Below are 12778 nucleotides of genomic sequence, written 5' to 3'. Positions count from 1 at the left end.
CCCAGGAGAAGGCTCAACGTTTCGCTAACCGCCGGCGCTGTGTTGGTCCCCGACTTCGTGTTGGGGATTTGGTTTGGTTGTCATCTCGTCATGTTCCTATGAAGGTTTCCTCTCCTAAGTTTAAGCCTCGTTTCATTGGGCCATATAAGATTTCTGAAGTTCTTAATCCTGTGTCATTTCGTTTGGACCTTCCAGCTTCTTTTGCCATCCATAATGTATTCCATAGGTCGTTGTTGCGGAGATACGTGGCGCCTATGGTTCCCTCCGTTGATCCTCCTGCCCCGGTGTTGGTCGAGGGGGAGTTGGAGTATGTGGTGGAGAAGATTTTGGATTCTCGTTTTTCGAGACGGAAACTCCAGTACCTGGTCAAGTGGAAGGGTTATGGTCAGGAAGATAATTCCTGGGTTTTTGCCTCTGATGTTCATGCTGCCGATCTAGTTCGTGCCTTTCATTTGGCTCATCCTTATCGGCCTGGGGGCTCTGGTGAGGGTTCGGTGACCCCTCCTCAAAGGGGGGGGTACTGTTGTGAATTCTGTTGTCGAACTCCCTCCTGTGGTCGTGAATGGTACTTCGGCGAGTTCTGTCCATGGACTCCCTCTGGTGGCTGTGAGTGGAGCTGCTGCTTCTTAGGTTCCTTCCACAGGTGACATGATTTATCCTTTGGTTGGCTGCTCTATTTAACTCCACTCAGATCGTTACTCCATGCCAGCTGTCAATGTTCCTGCATTTGTTCAGTTCGCTCTTGGATCTTTCTGGTGACCTGTCTACTCCAGCAGAAGCTAAGTTCCTGCCAGTTATTATTTGTTCATTGTTGCCTTGTCCAGCTGGATATCATGATTTTGCCTTACTAGCTGGAAGCTCTGGGATGCAGAGTGGCATCTCCGCACCGTTAGTCGGTGCGGAGGTCTTTTTGCACACTCTGCGTGGTCTTTTGTAGTTTTTTGTGCTGACCACAAAGATACCTTTCCTATCCTCTGTCTGTTTAGTAAGTCTGGCCTTCCTTTGCTGAAACCTGTTTCATTTCTGCGTTTGTGACTTTCATCTTTACTCACAGTCAATATATGTGGGGGGCTGCCTTTTCCTTTGGGGAATTTCTCTGAGGCAAGGTAGGCTTTATTTTCTATCTCTAGGGCTAGCTAGCTCTTAGGCTGTGAAGAGGCGTCTAGGGAGAGTCAGGAACGCTCCACGGCTATTTCTAGTTGTTGTGATAGGATTAGGGGTTGCGGTCAGCAGAGCTCCCACATCCCAGAGCTTGTCCTGTGTCAGTTTAACTTTCAGGTCGTGCCGGGTGCTCCTAACCACCAGGTCCATAACAGCTATGCCAGCAGGAAGCTTCGTCCCACTGAAAGGAACTCCGAAAACTACAGTTCCTTCAAGCTGGAATTCCTCACCATAGTCTGGGCGGTAACAGAGTGATTAAAGCACTACCTGGCCTCAGCAAGATTCACCGTTTTCACGGACAACAATCCGCTGGCCCATCTGGAAACTGCAAAACTAGGTGCATTGGAGCAGCGATGGATGGCCCGGTTGTCCAACTATGAATTCACCATCAAGTACCGTGCAGGGCACAAGAACGCAAATGCTGATGCGCTGTCCAGGATGCCCCATTTACCAGAAGTTGGGGAAGATCCGGAAGCACTTGAAGAGGTTGCATTACCAGCTTTCCATTGCCCCGCGGTGACTCAGTATTCCCATCATGTGAGGAACAAGCGAGAAGCCGCGCTGAACCCATTGCCCCACTATGGATGGCCAGAGACGCAGGATAGTGACCCAGCAGTCCATCTGGTAAAAGAGCTGCTGACGCAAGCCGATTCACACCCTGGTCCAGATGGTCCACAAGAAACTCAACAGCTGTGGAAGGAGAAGGGCAAATTGTTTATCTACAATGGTAAGCTGTGTCAGAAGAATATTGACCCACGCACCCACGAGTGGGTCTGGTAGGTGGTGGTCCTGAGACAAGATGCACCAATGGTCATGGAAGTGTACCACGATGCAGCAGGACACTTCAGATGGAAGAAGTTAGAGCTCCTACTCCGTGGAAGGTTCTATTGGATTGGCATTAGAAAAGGCATTGAAAAGTGGTACCGAGAGTGTGGCCCATGCAACCTGCGCAGAAAGGACCGTGACAGGCAGGGGGCTCCCCCTACAGCCCATAGTCACCAAACAGCCACTTGAACTGGTGGCGTTAGACAACGTGAAGCTAACCCCAAGGTCCTTAAAGATGATTTCAGGGAATTAGGCTGCAAGCTGAAAGCAAGGACCTCCAACGTGGTATTTTCCGAAATACTGCCGGTACCACGTGCCACGCCAGAGAGGCAACGGGAGATTAGGGAGGTTAATAAGTGGCTCAAGAATTGGTGTAGGAAAGAGGGGTTTGGGTTCCTGCAGAACTGGGCCGACTTCTCAGTTGGCTACAGGCTCTACGCTAGGGACGGGCTGCACCTCAATGGGGAGGGTGCAGCTGTGCTGGGGGAGAGAATGGCTAGAAGGTTGGAGGAGTGTTTAAACTAGGAATTGGGGGGGAGGGTATTCATTTTATAGGAGGGGAAGATAGTGCAGACAGAGACCTGGGCACAAATAAGGAAGTTGGGGGTGGCGGTGGCATGGGGGTTGGGGTCAGAACAGTTAATAATTTAAGAAATAAAAGTACAGAGAGGAACATAAAGTGCATGTATACTAATGCCAGAAGCCTCGCCAACAAAATGGACGAATTAGAACTAATGTTGTTGGAGCATAATTATGACATGGTGGGGATATCTGAAACGTGGCTGGATGAGAGCCATGACTGAGCTGTTAACTTGCAGGGCTACAGCCTGTTCAGAAATGACCGTACAGATAAGCGAGGGGGAGGGGTGTGTCTATATGTAAAATCATCCTTAAAACCCATCCTGCGCGATAATATAGGTGAATTTAATGAAAATGTAGAATCCCTGTGGGTGGAGATAAGGGGAGGGGGAAAAAATAATAAATTACTGATAGGGGTTTGTTATAAATCTCCAAAAATAATGGAAGCAATGGAGAATATCCTCGTAAAGCAAATAGATGAAGCTGCGACTCAAGGAGAAGTCATTATTATGGGGGACTTCAACTACCCTGAAATAGATTGGGGAATAGAAACCTGCAGTTCCAGCAAAGGTAATCAGTTTTTGACAATTATGAGAGACAATTACCTTTCACAACTGGTTCAGGACCCAACAAGAAGGGGGGCACTGCTAGACCTAATATTAACCAACAGGCCAGACCGCATATCAAATATAAGGGTTGGGGGTCACTTGGGAAATAGCGATCACAAAATAATAAGTTTTCAAGTATCCTTTAAAAAGATGTGTAGTAGAGGGGTTACAAGGACACTAAACTTCAGGAGGGCAAATTTCCAACGGATGAGAGAGGATCTTGGTGCAATTAACTGGGACGATATCCTGAGACACAAAAATACACAAAGAAAATGGGAGACGTTTATTAGCATCCTGGATAGGACCTGTGCACAGTATATACCGTATGGGAATAAACATACTAGAAATAGGAGGAAACCAATATGGCTAAATAGAGCTGTAAGGGGAGCAATAAGTGACAAAAAGAAAGCATTTAGAGAATTAAAGGAAGTAGGTAGTGAGGAGGCATTAAATAAATACAGAAAATTAAATAAATTCTGTAAAAAGCAAATCAAGGCAGCAAAGATTGAGACAGAGAGACTCATTGCCAGAGAGAGTAAAAATAATCCTAAAATATTCTTTAACTACATAAATAGTAAGAAACTAAAAAATGATATTGTTGGCCCCCTTAAAAATAGTCTGGGTGAGATGGTGGATGAGGATGAGGAAAAAGCCAATATGCTAAATGACTTTTTTTCATCAGTATTTACACAAGAAAATCCCATGGCAGACAAAATGTCTAGTGATAAAAATTCCCAATTAAATGTCACCTGCTTAACCCAGCAGGAAGTGCGGCGGCGTCTAAAAATCACTAAAATTGACAAATCTCCGGGCCCGGATGGGATACACCCTCGAGTACTGCAGGAATTAAGTACAGTCATTGATAGACCATTATTTTTAATCTTTAAAGACTCCATAATAACAGGGTCTGTGCCACAGGACTGGCGTATAGCAAATGTGGTGCCAATATTCAAAAAGGGGACAAAAACTGAACTCGGAAATTATAGGCCAGTAAGCTTAACCTCTACTGTGGGTAAAATACTGGAGGGCATTCTAAGGGATGCTATACTGGAGTATCTGAAGAGGAATAACCTCATGACCCAGTATCAGCACGGGTTTACTAGGGACCGTTCATGTCAGACTAATTTGATCAGTTTCTATGAAGAGGTAAGTTCCAGATTGGACCAAGGGAACCCAGTGGATGTAGTGTATATGGACTTTTCAAAAGCTTTTGATACGGTGCCACACAAAAGGTTGATACATAAAATGAGAATAATGGGGATAGGGGAAAATATGTGCAAGTGGGTTGAGAGCTGGCTCAGGGATAGGAAACAAAGGGTGGTTATTAATGGAGCACACTCGGACTGGGTAGCGGTTAGCAGTGGGGTACCACAGGGGTCAGTATTGGGCCCTCTTCTTTTTAACATATTTATTAATGACCTTGTAGGGGGCATTCAGAGTAGAATTTCAATATTTGCAGATGACACTAAACTCTGCAGGGTAATCAATACAGAGGAGGACAATTTTATATTACAGGATGATTTATGTAAACTAGAAGCTTGGGCTGATAAATGGCAAATGAGCTTTAATGGGGATAAATGTAAGGTCATGCACTTGGGTAGAAGTAATAAGATGTATAATTATGTGCTTAATTCTAAAACTCTGGGCAAAACCGTCAATGAAAAAGACCTGGGTGTATGGGTGGATGACAAACTTAAATTCAGTGGCCAGTGTCAGGCAGCTGCTACAAAGGCAAATAAAATAATGGGATGCATTAAAAGAGGCATAGATGCTCATGAGGAGAACATAATTTTACCTCTATACAAGTCACTAGTTCGACCACACTTAGAATACTGTGCACAGTTCTGGTCTCCGGTGTTTAAGAAAGACATAGCTGAACTGGAGCGGGTGCAGAGAAGAGCGACCAAGGTTATTAGAGGACTGGGGGGTCTGCAATACCAAGATAGGTTATTACACTTGGGGCTATTTAGTTTGGAAAAACGAAGACTAAGGGGTGATCTTATTTTAATGTATAAATATATGAGGGGACAGTACAAAGACCTTTCTGATGATCTTTTTAATCATAGACCTGAAACAGGGACAAGGGGGCATCCTCTGCGGTTGGAGGAAAAAAGGTTTAAGCATAATAACAGACGCGGATTCTTTACTGTAAGAGCAGTGAGACTATGGAACTCTCTGCCGTATGATGTTGTAATGAGTGATTCATTACTTAAATTTAAGAGGGGACTGGATACCTTTCTGGAAAAGTATAATGTTACAGGGTATATACACTAGATTCCTTGATAGGGCGTTGATCCAGGGAACTAGTCTGATTGCCGTATGTGGAGTCGGGAAGGAATTTTTTTCCCCAATGTGGAGCTTACTCTTTGCACATGGGGTTTTTTTGCCTTCCTCTGGATCAACATGTTAGGTTAGGCTATGGGTTGAACTAGATGGACATATAGTCTTCCTTCAACCTTAATAACTATGTAACTATGTAACTATGTAACCCCAAGCTGGTCAGGCTATGCCTATACTCTGACCATTGTGGACCATTACTCCAGATTCCTGGTAGTCGTGCCTGTCAACGACCAGACAGCGAAGATGGCAGCCAAAGCCTTCCAACAACACTTTTGTCGGCCACACGGATACCCTGAAAAGGCACTCACTGACCAAGGCCCAGCCTTTGAAGCGGAAGTATTCCAGGAGTTCTGCAACCTATACGGATGCAAGAAGATAAGAACAACGCCGTACCATCCACAGACCAAACATATGTGTGAGAAGATCAACCAGGTTGTAATCGACTTACTGAAAACCTTGCCTTTGGAAGAGAGAAACTTGTGGCCAGAGAAGTTGCCAGATTTGGTAGACCTATATAATCATATTCCAGTGAATTCCACCAACTGCACTCCAGCCTACCTGATGAGAGGAAGATCTAGCAAATTACCTGTGGACCTTGATATGGGAGTCCTAACACCAGAAGCAACCTCACTAGATGCAGATTGGGATACTGAGCGACAGCGGAAATACCGCCAAGTACAAGAGTGTGTGGAAAGAAGCTTGTCCCAGGCAAGACAAAAACAAGAGAGAAACTATAATCAGCATGCTCCTCCAATTCCCTTGTCACCAGGTGAACAATTGCAAAAGCGAAAAAGAAGAATGCACAAACTTGATGACCAGTGGGAACCAGAACCATATACCATCTTATTATCAAACTTTGATAACACCAAAGTGTGTCTAATAAGCAAAGATGGAGGAGAAACCTCGACTGCGGTATCAAGGGATCATCTTAAAGTGTGCCCTGACAAACTGAGAGACAAGTAGACAAGGAGAAAGACCCAGGTGCTTCTCACCCCACGGAAGAAGAGGAAAAGAGAATCCATACCGTTCTTGGAGATTTTCCCCAGTCATAGACTCAGGTAAATCAAGCAATAGTGGTGCCTGTTTTGACTTTTTCCCAGTTGGAAATACCAGAACAAGATGTGACTCGAAACCATCCTGAAACAGAAGAGACTCTACACCAGCGGGCTCAAGCAGAAGACGTCACACCAGCAGTGGAAATCAGAGAATCCACCCCCTGCTATCGGTTAATACTGTCATTCCCACAGTGAGTAACAGTACTCTTAGGAGATCAAGTACACCTGTGCTACCTAGAATTCCCAGTAGCATAGCCTTAAAGGGAGTCTGTCACCCCAAAATTCGAGGATGAGCTGCAGCCACCGGTATCAAGGGCTTATCTACAGCACTCTGTAATGCTGTAGATAAGCCCCCGATGTACCTTGAAAGATAAGAAAAACAGGTTAGATTATACTCAACCAGGGGCGGCCCCGGTTCAGGTCCGATTGGTGTCGCGGTCCGGGTCGGCACCTCCCATCTTCATGCGATGACGTCCTCTTCTTTTCTTCCTGCTGCGGCTCCTGCACAGGTTTACTTTGTTTGCCCTAGATAAGCCCCTGATGCCGGTGGCCACAGCTCATTCTCGAATTTTGAGGTGACAGATTCCCTTTTAAGAGAGCGCATAATACCAAAGATAGCAAGACTAGTGAATCTGATCAGATCATCCTCAGTGCCTGTGCTGCATAGATCAACCCATAGTACCCAAGGTCAGATCCCAGCCCGTTACAGGAACTAGTAAACTGTCAATAATTGTTGTTATCTGTTTTAAATTGTTTGATTATGCTTTTTGAAAAAAAAACTTTAAATGGACAATAGGGTAATGGACGGTGAATTGCCCAAAATCTTCATTGTAAATAGTTGGCACCTTCAAGGTGCATCTTTGGTTCTACCCACATTGCCAGCATGGGTAGGGCATTGCTTCGTTCACAGACCTGAAGCCAAAAACCATCTGGTGTGGCTGAACACCAGGTCTGGATGTACGCCTTGTAGCCCACCCAAGACTTAAGTTGGGTGTTTATGACGGACCCCTCGCATTGGTACTGTTGTTAATGAACAAGGACACCCTGGTATAAGACCAGTTGTACTTATATAAATTCTGTTTTTACAACGTTCAAGCCAAAAGTGCCTCCCGTAAGGGAAGAAAAAGTTTGTAACTGGTTAGCCTGTTGAAATGTTTTTCAAAATATTTGCATCTTTCCTAACCTGTTTGTTTATGTTTTCTTTTCCCAGTCCAGGAGTACTGGATTTAATGGGGGAGAATGTGGCACCCCAAGAGTTCGGGTACCACAGTGGCGCTGCCTTCCTCTTGGGGAGGGTAGTGCCATGCCTGGAGACAGGAGGGATTCCTTTGGCAGGTAATCTTACATGCAACACTTTCTAACTCCAGGCCAGAAGGGGGAGCTCTAAACCCGGTTTAAGGGGAACTTCCTGATATACATCCTGGTCTGGAGGAGGAGTCAGTTTGTCTGATGCAGACAAGCAGACAGTTGACAGTTGGTAGCAGACAGTGAAGGAGCACAGAAAGACTTAGGAGCTAGAGGAGGCCTGCGACTGGGCCTCTCTAAGCTGAGCGCAGAGACCGTGCACGGGAAGCCCGAGGCCGTGAGGGACTACAGGTCCCACTGTAGAATCGGAGGGCATGAAACTAAAAGGGACTTGCCCACATAATACCCGAGGTAGCAATCAGAGCCCAGAGTCATCGTGGACAGAGACCCCAAAGAGACGGCTCAAGTTGCCTACCGTGCAGGTACTGTCCCTGGACAGGGAAAAAAGAGGACCTTGATAGACAACTACAGGCAGCAAGGGACTACATACCAGCGCATAGTGGAAGGCTCTCAATCTGACCTGCCAAAGGGATTTCCACTTGCCTTCAGGCTGCCTGGACTCCATCTACACCTGTTGCCAGTACCCTGGACTGAGGCTGCTTAACACCAGTAAACCAGGTAAAGACTGCAACCCTGTGTCCTCCATTTATTTGCTGGCATTCACCATCCCTGCTAAACACACCGAGAGCCCTGGGGACCACGCTTCACCTGTGGGAAGTGACACCCTCTTTGCTGCAGCACCATCACCCCCAGAGGACCCCTTTAAGCAGCGTCGGTCACCTCTCACCGAAAACCGCAGGTGGCGTCACGAACTTTCATTATTTCCACAACCCCTTAAAGACTGTTCCTTTTACTTGGGCGCCCAGGGCCACGGACCGGGTCGCTGCCACCGTGACCAACACTTTTAATTGCGACCGGACCCGATACCAAGTATCCCTACTGACCTGACGGGCATTAGTGTCACTCATCTTCTTTCGTTAATGATCGCAGATCACATCAAAGATGAGCTGAATGTTGAGGTATTCATAAATCAGCTGAAACTCACAAAAAAAGAAAAAAAAAGTGTAACAAACTCTTTGTCGGAACGAGTTCACTGATGAATCCTCAGTCAACTCCTTCTGCAGTAAAAATGCAAAAAAAAAATTTTAATAACACCCTATTATAAGAAAAACTGTTCTAAGGTTCTAAAGTATTTACATTTAAATGGAAAAAAAAAAAGTTTTCATATCCTTTTTTGCAATTTTTAAACCCGCCAATCAGGGGAGCCTCATGTTATACTGTCATAATTTGGGGGGATGGGTGGGGGGACCGCCGTGTAGTTAGGTGACTTTGAATTCTTAATGTTAGCTTTGGCTGTGAATGGAGAAGAGAACTTTTGTGACTCTCGCTCCTCATCTATGGCATTGGAGGCCGCGGTTTTCGTTTGGTAATTGATAATTTAGCACAGATGCCAAGTATAATGTGACAGTTACTTGAGATTATTGCTGAGAAAACAGTCGAAATTGCTGATACGTGAAGATGGCGGCAAAGTGGGTGCGAAAAGGCATTTGAGGCCATCTGGCAATGGTGTGCTGGCCGTGGACACTGTACGATCCAGGTTCATTTATCTTTCTGCTTCTCGCTAAGAACTTTTTGCCCAAAGTCAGATTTATGGTTCCTCTTTATCCTTCCTGGATATATCTGTACAGACACTGGTAAATTCATCAGAAGATCACAGGTCAGAGCGACCATTCTTACTCTTCTGCCGCCGCACAACGTACGGGATCGGGGTCACGGTCGACGTTCAAGCATTTTAAAAGCATTCACGAATTCATAACCGTACAGTCAATATTTTTCTACAATTTGTATGATTTATGTGACTGTTTTGGAGATTTACAAGCACGGGAAGAAAAGGCTGCTACAAATGAAAGCGAGGACTGAAGCCGACTCTCTGCATTCCACATCTGATAAAAATAAACACTGAACTTTACCAAAGACCGGTGGAAGAAATGCAGAAAAGTAAAGGAAACGGACCGGCGCTTTATTCTATCGCTCAGGATAAATATTTTATATAGTGCTTAACAATGGCGTGACCGGAGCTTACCAGGATTTTGGGGGCCTATCTCCACCCGCTGCATTCTGTCATTTTTTATTCTTTTTTTTTCTCTAACACAAAACTCCAAATCCCTTGAACAGACATGGAATAAAATGATAAAGTTCTGTCCACTAGGAGAAGCCTAAGGGCCGACTGCATACACTTACCTTACATAGGACTGTCTGCGGTAAACTCTGCCAAGCGATGGGTGAAGAAAGCCAAAATCTTAGGGCCCCTTGGAGTGATATTCCCTAAATGTAAAGCATATATCATCGATTTGCACCACAATTTTCTCTGTTTTTGCACGTCTACTTTTTTATATTTATCAGAAAAGAGGAAAGTTGCACTTGTTAGCTCAGATTTTCACCATTTGTGACTACTTTTTAACACTTCTCTCCAAAACCTGCATAGTGAAAATAGGTGCACCATCAGAGGAAACGGTCCGATTATTCTTATCAGAGTTTGATCTGAGCTGCATCAGTTTTTCTTGGAAATGGAGAGAAAAAATAAAGAAATGTTTCCCCACCTTCTCCATTCTGTCAGTGTGTGATGTCATCAGAGTGCGGTCTGAAGTTTTTCACAGACCATTAGACTTGCATTGCCGATTTTGATATGTCACTCGGCAGAGGCGTAGCTAGGGTTTCAACTTAGGGGGGGCGAAACATCTGAGTGGGCCCCTAACCAGCTAACCCTGATTACAGCTACGGTTGCGCACTCTAATTATGAATATAGTGGAACCTCAGAATAAGACCGCGCTGTTATTGAAAATAAATCTATATACAAAAACGAACATCGAATTTACCGCCATATTGTGACCATATGCAACTTTGATGGTCACAATACTCCGAGTGCCCTTATAACAATGATGCTTAAGTGCCCACTTAACATTTAATAATGTCCACTAAGTTCCCCCATGTACTGCTCCATTATACACAGTATGGTGAGCTCAAAGCTTCCCTATACACAGTCTAACGCCCCCACAGCTCCCCTATACACAGTATGATGATTGTATAACTCCCCTATACACCGTATGATGTTCCCACTGCTCCCCTACAGAAAGTATAATGCTGACAGAGCTCCACTATAGAAAGTATAAGGCCCCCACAGCTCCCCTATACCCAGTATGATGATTCTATAACTCCCCAATACACCGTATGATGTTCCCACTGCTCCCCTACAGAAAGTATAATGCTGATAGAGCTCCACTATAGAAAGTATAAGGCCCCCACAGCTCCCCTATACACAGTATGATGATTCTATAACTCCCCAATACACCGTTTGATGTTCCCACTGCTCCCCTTTACACAGTATGATCCCACTGCTCCCCTATAGATAGTATGAGCCCAATGCTCCCCTATACACAGTATAATGCTGACAGAACTCCACTATAGAAAGTATAATGCTCCCCAGAGCCCCACTATATACAGTGTAATGAGCCAACAGCTCCCATATGCACAATATGCCTTCACAGTTCCCTATACACAGTATGATGGGCCTGCAGCTCCTGTCAAACAGTATGATGTCCCCCACAGTTCCCCTGTACACAGTGTGATTGGCCCACAGCTCCCTTATACACAGTGTGATTGGCCCACAGCTCCCTTATACATAGTATGATGGGCCCACAGCTCTCTTATACACAGTATGATGGGCCCGCAGCTCCCTTATACACAGTGTGATGGACCCACAGCTCCCTTATACACAGTGTGATTGGCCCACAGCTCCCTTTTACACAGTGTGATGGACCCGCAGCTCCCTTTTACACAGTGTGATGGACCCGCAGCTCCCTTATACATAGTATGATTGGCCTGCAGCTCCCTTATACATGGTATGATTGGCCCGCAGCTCCCTTATACACGGTATGATGGGCCCGCAGCTCCCTTATACACAGTGTGATGGGCCCACAGCTCCCTTATACACAGTATGATGGGCCCACAGCTCCCTTATACACAGTGTGATGGGCCCGCAGCTCCCTTATCACAGTATGATGGGGCCACAGCTCCATTATACACAGTATGATGGGCCCGCAGCCCCCTTCTACACAGTGTGATTGGCCCGCAGCTCCCTTTTACACAGTGTGATGGACCCGTAGCTTCCTTATACATAGTATGATTGGCCCGCAGCTCCCTTATACTCAGTATGATGGGCCCGCAGCTCCCATATACACAGTATGATGGGCCCGCAGCTCCCATATACACAGTATGATGGGCCCGCAGCTCCCATATACACAGTATGATTGGCTCGCAGCTCCCTTTTACACAGTGTGATGGGCCCGCAGCTCCCATATACACAGTATGATTGGCCCGCAGCTCCCTTTTACACAGTGTGATGGGCCCGCAGCTCCCTTCTATACAGTATGATGGGCCCGCAGCTCCCTTATACACAGTATGATGGGCCCACAGCTCCCTTATACACAGTGTGATTGGCCCACAGCTTCCTTATACACAGTGTGATTGGCCCACAGCTCCCTTATACACAGTATGATGGGCCCGCAGCTCCCATATACACAGTATGATGGACTCACAGCTCACCGTCATGATTTGGATGTCCCGGTCATTTACTCATCCTCTGTCGTATTCACTATTTTGTGGCACTGCTGCAGTGCGGCTGCTCAAACTTATGAGTGCAGCTTCTGACAGTCCAGAAGTTAGAAGCTATGTCACAAGCGCTCAATGTAAGACTAAGAGGCTATGTGCACTTGTTGCGGATTAGTGTGTGGATTTACTGTGGATTTCCTGTGTTTTTTGTGCAATTTCACCTGCGTTTTACCACCTGTGGATCCCTATACAGGAGCAGGTGTAAAATGTTGCGGAATCCGCAAAAAGAATTGGCAT

The 12778-nt window shown here is 45.7% G+C and overlaps 1 long non-coding RNA gene across 1 annotated transcript in view; it reads right to left on the bottom strand.

The window, feature by feature from the left end:
- LOC138658093 (uncharacterized) overlaps positions 1–12778 on the bottom strand; it is a 159324-nt gene that overhangs the window by 46668 nt on the left and 99878 nt on the right. The window contains exon 2 of the long non-coding RNA XR_011317336.1: positions 10115–10198. This is a non-coding gene — a long non-coding RNA (uncharacterized lncRNA). The remainder of the gene's footprint in view (positions 1–10114; positions 10199–12778) is intronic.

The sequence above is a fragment of the Ranitomeya imitator genome, chromosome 1, assembly GCF_032444005.1.
Source record: "Ranitomeya imitator isolate aRanImi1 chromosome 1, aRanImi1.pri, whole genome shotgun sequence".
In the NCBI taxonomy this organism is placed as follows: Eukaryota; Metazoa; Chordata; class Amphibia; order Anura; family Dendrobatidae; genus Ranitomeya; species Ranitomeya imitator.
The sequence above is the reverse complement of the archived record's forward strand: the minus strand, read 5'-3'. Positions and strand labels throughout refer to the sequence as shown.